This window comes from Quercus lobata, chromosome 3, assembly GCF_001633185.2.
Source record: "Quercus lobata isolate SW786 chromosome 3, ValleyOak3.0 Primary Assembly, whole genome shotgun sequence".
NCBI lineage: Eukaryota > Viridiplantae > Streptophyta > Magnoliopsida > Fagales > Fagaceae > Quercus > Quercus lobata.
In genome coordinates this window covers 3,414,832-3,421,810 of record NC_044906.1, presented here as the reverse complement: position 1 = coordinate 3,421,810, position 6,979 = coordinate 3,414,832, and the positions used below count along the sequence as shown (strand labels likewise).

At 37.5% G+C, this 6,979-nt stretch overlaps 1 pseudogene; it reads right to left on the bottom strand.

Annotated features, from left to right (window-relative positions):
• Positions 1-202: 202 nt before the first annotated feature.
• On the bottom strand, positions 203-1,980 carry LOC115979810 (annotated as a pseudogene).
• Positions 1,981-6,979: the final 4,999 nt, after the last annotated feature.

Sequence of the window (6,979 nt, the reverse complement as noted above, 5' to 3'; positions counted from 1 at the left end):
CTACAAGGTGCAAAACTACAAGTAGAATGGACTGAGCATGCCAGAGGCAAAAACAGTCATATAATATCAAAGGACCTACCTACTTTACAATATAGTAGGGAATCCAGTTCATATCTCCCTTTGGTAAAAATTTCAAATGCCAATCTCATTTTTTCCAGATTTAAGTGGCTGCTGAGTGAAGAGTTAGACAAATAACCCACTGCTAGAAGAGCCTAAATACACTCCAATTGGCAGAGTCAGTCTCCAATATCTTCACAACTTGCTCCATTGTCGGCCAAGCATGTAATACTGGATGAGCACAAAGAACTGCAATGAGAACATATTGTTCCATCATTTGGCATGACCCCAACTCAGGCATACCTTCTTCAATGACATCCAATGCTCTCCCTCTTTGAACCAATGACCAAGCCCAATCCGTCAAAAGGTAAGCCTTCCCCTCATTTGTTTCAAGTGCTTTTTTCCCACTCAGGATCTCAAGAAGCACAACCCCAAAGCTGTAGACATCAATCCCCTCAGTTAACTTCCCATATAAGGCATACTCTGGGGCAACATAACCTAGAGTTCCAGCCACCCTGGTGCTCAAATGTGTCATTCCTTCTGCGTTAAACTTTGCAAAGCCAAAGTCTGCTAATTTTGGCTCAAATGCCTCATCCAAAAGTATGTTACTGGCCTTAATTTCCCTGTGGATGATTGCTAGTTGGGCTCCATAATGTAGATATGCCAGCCCGCACGCTGTTCCATTTGCAATCTTCTGCTGAATTGGCCAACTAAGCTTCTTCATTTCTGATCCAAAAAGAAGGTCATAGAGGCTTCCATTAGGCATGAAATCACAAACAATTATTCTCTGGTGACCTTCCAAAGGCACTGTTGCGGTACAATAACCTCATAATGAAACAAGATTAACATGCCTAACACTTGCAATGACCTCTACCTTATGTGAAAAAGTTGCATCCCCAGCAGCTGAGCAATTCTTGGATCTTTTGAAAGCAACATGGGAACCATCAGGCAATATTCCCTTATAAACATTCCCATATCCTCCCTTTCCAATTAGATTCTCCCTAGAAAAGTTCATGGTTGCCTTCTTAATGTCCTCATATTTGAATTTGAACAAGTTGGTACTTCCACTGATTGATCCCATCCCCAGAATCAAACCAGTCTCATCCTTTGCAAAATTAGTCTTCTCTGTGATAGCTTTCATTTGTCGAATCCAAAGAAACCAAACTGTAGAACAGGCCCCAAAGATTCCGCCAAGGAAACCCATTATAGCACCAGAAAGTACAATGGTATGTAGCTTCGTGTTGGAAGCTCGCAATGAAAAATCTAGTGAGAACAAACACTTCGCAGTTGTTGCATCAGTTGGTCCAAACTTGTTAACTACAGCAGCTGCATACATAAATGGATATCCAGTACAATCTGAGACATTTGCTCTCTCAGGACCATGCAAATATGAATCACCAAGACTCAACAAACTTTTGGTGCACAATTCACAAGCAGAAGTATTCTCCAGAGACTGGTTACAATAAAGCTTAACTGCCCGAAATTTGGATTCAGGAATTAGGCTCTCAAACTCTGCCTTAGATGTGATATTTGTGCAACCCTTGGAAATCCATTCTGGATGATAGCCACAAGAAGTTTGGATATCAAAGCCTACAAAAAACTAGCCAATTAGGCTCTGGTATGATTCCCGACACGCCTTAGAAGCGGTAGGAGGAGGAATAAAGTACCCATTAGTTCGAAGATACTCAGATGGAACCAGGCGTATCCCTCAAGAAAGTAATGACGCTGTGTTGGAATGTCACGAAATGCAGGCCTATGAGCACCTTTAATGACCAGTTTCCTAAGAACATCAAAGTTCAAAGGACAAAAGGCTTCAGAAGGGTCTGTTTGCAAGATTTTGTATTTATCAGCAACTGAAAAACTAAAGCCAGAAAATGTTAAGCCTAGTACGAAGGCAAAGAAAAGGGAAGATAAGGGGGACATTTTCGAAGCTACGGTTTTTTATGTTTGAAGAAAACAATAACCTTCTTTGCCAAATCCAAAGTGAATATATTGGCGGAACTGAAAGTGACATAGGACAACCACACTAACAATAAAATAAAAGATAAACCCTAGGAGTCAGCACCTAAAGGCTGCTTGGAGTTAGCACCAAGCAAAATTGGAGTCGGCACCAGTGAAAAGAAGACACGTTTTTTAATAATTCTCAAAAGCTGCCTTACAATAATCAGAAAAAGTTCTTAAATAGCTAACAATAAAAATGCATAAATAAACCCTAATTATTAAATGCTTGGGCTTGCTTAATTTCAAGCCCAATAACTAATAGGCTCCATCCATAAGGCCACAAGTTGGGCCGTCTTCTTTTTGCTCTTCCTCCTATACGTGCGTGTAATTGGGGGCTTGTACCTCGTGTCCGCACCAACTCCTCCCGGGTGAGAAGAACTTGACCCTGTCGAGTGGAAATCTGAAGAGCTCTGATAGTACTCTAGCAAGTCAGGATCCAGTCGCTGTAGCTCATCTCAAGTAATCCATGTGCAATCAGAATCTGGTTGCCCTCGCCACCAAATTAGGAAACGGTGAACTCCTCCATCCCTAGTAGAAACAATCTGCTCATCTAAAATAGCATCAATAGATTCTTTATGTGCATAGGGCAGATTTAAGGGTAAAGGGGTGGGAATAGAGGGCATCAATAGGATTAGGCAAAGACTCATCAAAAGGGGTATCAGGAATAGCTGTGGGGCTTTTATAAGCAACTAGATCCTTAATATTAAAGGAGGAGCTAATACCATAATCATGAGGAAGGTCAATGACATATGCATTTGGGCCCATTCGTTTCAATACCTTGAATGGTCCGGCACTACGAGCCTGCAATTTCTTAACGTCCCAGAGGGAAACCGTTCAGGTCGAATCCGAATCATGACATAATCCCCTACCTGAAACTCTGCATGACGCCGATGAGTGTCAGCATGAATTTTATATTGAGAATTACTTGCCTGAATTTTTTTGCGAATCTCATTATGCAAATCATGAATATGTCATGCAAATGCCTCAGCAGACTCAGAAATCCTAACATGTGGGGACATGGGCAAAAGATCTAAGGGCTTCCTAGGTGTATATCCATGCACAACCTCAAAAGGACTAGCACCTATAGACCTATTGACAGAGCTATTATATGCAAGTTGGGCTACAGGAAGAATTGAATCCCAATTCCGATTGGCTTCATCCAATAGACACAGAAGGAGGTTGCCTAGACTATGATTAACCACCTCAATTTGACCATCAGTTTAAAGATGAAATGCCGTGGAAAATTTCAATTTAGTGCCCACTAAATGCCACAAGGTCTTCCAAAAATAACTCATGAAGCGAACATTCCTATCAGACACTATGGTTTTGGGAAGACCATAAAGTTTGACAATCTTAGTGGTGGTGGGTTGAGGTTGATGATGGGTCTCGGCGTGGGTCATTTTTTTTTTTTTTTTTTTTTTGTGGGTGTGGGTTCTGTGAGCAAAGGTGGGCACGGATGGTGGTCACTGGCTTGGGAGGCATCACTGGCTTCTCTGTTGGCTTGGGGATGAAAAACTCATGTGGGGCTGCGGGGTATATACAGATTATTGGGACTGGTTTGGGCTTGTTCAAGATCTCATGGGACAAAAATGTCATATTTGGCTAGCTTACTCTTTTGATGGTTTTGCTTTCAATTGGTTGTCTACGGTTGTGTTGTATGGACCGGAAGTATGCTTTGATACCAAAACTGACGTAGGACAACCACACTAACAATAGAATAAAATATAAACTCTAGGAGTCAGCACCAAGCAAAACTGGAATCGGCACTAGTGAAAAGAAAACACACTTTTTTTAATAATTCTTAAAAGCTATCTTACAATAATAATAAAAAATGCTTAAATAGCTAACAATAAAAATGCATAAAGAAACCCTAATTATTAAATGATCAGGCTTGCTTAATCTCAAGCCCAATAACTAATAGGCTCCATCCATAAGGCCACAGGTTGGGCTGTCTTCTTTTTGCTTTTTCTCCTATACGTGCGTGTAATTGGAGGCTTGTACCTTGTGTCCCCACCAGAAAGATAGAAGGAGTCTTAACTCTTTAACTTTTTTAAACATGGAAGAATCTTTTGTTATATTTAATCCTATGATATCTTTGAATGGAAATAGACAATTAATGGGGAATAAGATATATTGGATTTGATCAGGTATTTAGAATTATCAGAGTCTAACTTAATTCATAAGAGTGGAAAGTTTCAACCTGAACTCAAGTGATTCTCCTAACATAGTTATCCTCAATAAATAAAATATGGAGGGGGCTTAATATCAACAAGAAAATAACTTGGCCTCCTAAGATCCAAGACAAGTGAAACCAAAACTATCTTATTATATCTCTCTCTTCTTGTTACAGGGTCACTTTCATGGTACTAATTTATGATTAAACTGATATAATTATATTCATTCAAAACAAATTTAGGGAATATTAATTAGAAAGTAACTTGGCCTCTTAAATTCTAGACAGACAATACAATAACCTTAATACATCTTCCATCTTTTGTTGGGGTCACTTATTCAATAGCAAGTTTTTGTTATAAGTTGGTGATAAGGTGTTCAAACTGATGAGGACTTCTTCAAGGTCGCCTACACAACCTCTAGAGGGCATTTTAAGCTTTTCTAGATAAGATAGTAGCTACATCAAGTGGAACTGGCGGAATTTTAGAAGAAAAAAGTCGATGCAAGAAATGTACGATAGCATTGTTGTCCATTTTCACTTGTACTGAATGCAGTGAATTAGGAGTGACTAGAGGCTGTTTGGATTGACAGTTTCCGTAACTCAATTCTCAGTTTCCATAACTCATAACTCAAAAATGGTGGGACCCATAACTCAATATCCGTTTGGCAAACGATAACTCTGTTTCCATAACTCTGTTTCCATCACTCAATTCTCTGATTTTTGAGTTATGAGTTATAGAAACTGAAAACACATTTGGCTGTTTTCAGTTTCCATAACTCATAACTCAATGACAATATTGTAATTAAACACACATAGATGACCCACAAACAGTACTTAGCCGCAACTTTTGACCTTTTACTTTTTTTTTTCTCTTTCTTCTCTGGGTTGGCTGTTCGGTTCTTTTTTTTTTTTTTTTTTCTTCTGGGTTGGCTGTTCGGTCTAGGTTTCTTCTTCTTCTTCTTCTTTTTTTTTCTTTTTTTTTTTCCCTCCTGGGTTGGCTGTTTGGTCTGGGTTTTCTTCTTCTTCTTTTTCTTTTTTTCACTGGTTCGGTCTGTTCTTTTTTTTCACTAGGTTCAGTGAGTTTGGGTACTAAAGAAAAAAAAAAAAAAAAAAAAAAACTGCACCAGTGACAGGTATGGGACCCACAAATAGTATGAAAAATATTGAGTGATGGGAAATGAGTGATAGTGCTGAACAGCTTTGGTATTTAGAGTGATGAGTGACAGAAATTGAGTGATGAAATTTTCTTGTCCAAACAGCCTCTATATATTGATTCACTTGACAGAGAGAATGTGACACGAACTAAGGAACAATTAGAATTGCCAAAATACAACAGACAAATGGAAAAGGTCAAGAGGACGTGAGTAAATTTGCAATGACAAGACTTAAGTAGTTGAAAAATAGGCAAATAATGCTTAGATTATGCATATTATTATATATGATGCACTACATAATTAGGTGTATATTTATATATTAAGGAGCAAATAGCACTGCCAAAAAACAATAGACAAATGGGAAAAGGTCAAGAAGACAATAATGGAATCTACATTGAAAATACTTAAGTAGTTAACAATTAGGCAAATAGTGTTTGGATTATGCATATTAGTACTTTAGTAAATGATTCATGATATACACATATATTGATCATACATTTTTTTTAAATTGTAGCTTAGGAAGATTTTAATTAAGCAGTGATCGAGTTTCTTAGGTCGACTATATATGGGAAGATTTTCTGCTAAAACAACTTTCAGTTGCTGTCAAACTCTCTCATACCATGGTGCATGAGCAAATGGATGCAGACATAACAATACTTTTAGTTCTATTCGCAAGTGACATATTTTCGGGTGTCTACGATTGCAATTGAATAACATTTTGGATATTTTGATTCTTTCATCCATCTTTTGCAATGAACAATTAGCAAACTGTATGGAGACAATTGACTCTATTTGAACATCAACTTGACTCTAAATTCAGGGGGGACAAAAGGAAGTAGAATTATTAATATAATCTCATATAACTAATCAAGTAGAACAAAAATTACAAACTCAAGTTATCTCTCACTTTCCATAACAATGTGTGCTCTTCTTCAATGACAAGCTAGCACTTTGACTACTGACTTAATGGATGCAAATTTAGATGCTAGAACTAAGGCATAAACCTATTACTGCAATGGATCACTTACAAAACAAAAAACTTTTCACCTATTTTGTTTCTGTTTTTGATTTAGAACAATAAGTGTAAATAAGTGTAATGAACTCTAGAAAGATATGTTTCTTCCATTAACAGAAAGAAGATTATTGGAATGGGGGGAGGATATATTGTTAGGAAAAACATGACTGAATTTAAATTGATGATCACTATAGAGTACATGAAAACTATTAAAATACCAGCCCAAGCCAACTATACTTTAGTTTTACCATACTCATATTTACTTGTACTCACTCATATGCCTGTCTAATAAAGGCAGCCCTTTGTATAGTTTTACACTTTTTTTTGTAAACTAGTTTTACACATAATTCAATACACAAACCTCTAGTCTTTACATAGTATCAAAGCCTATACTCTAGAAATTTTCTCTTCTAGGAATTCACCTAGTATTTGGCATAAGAAAAGAGAAGTTGCCATCTCTTAGTCATAAGTCCACCATGGAGATGGGTTTTAGTAACAAAGAATATGATCCATGATGGAAAAGAGAGAGAAAACAAAAATCTTACCAAGATAACCAGTCAAAATATTATCTACTGAACT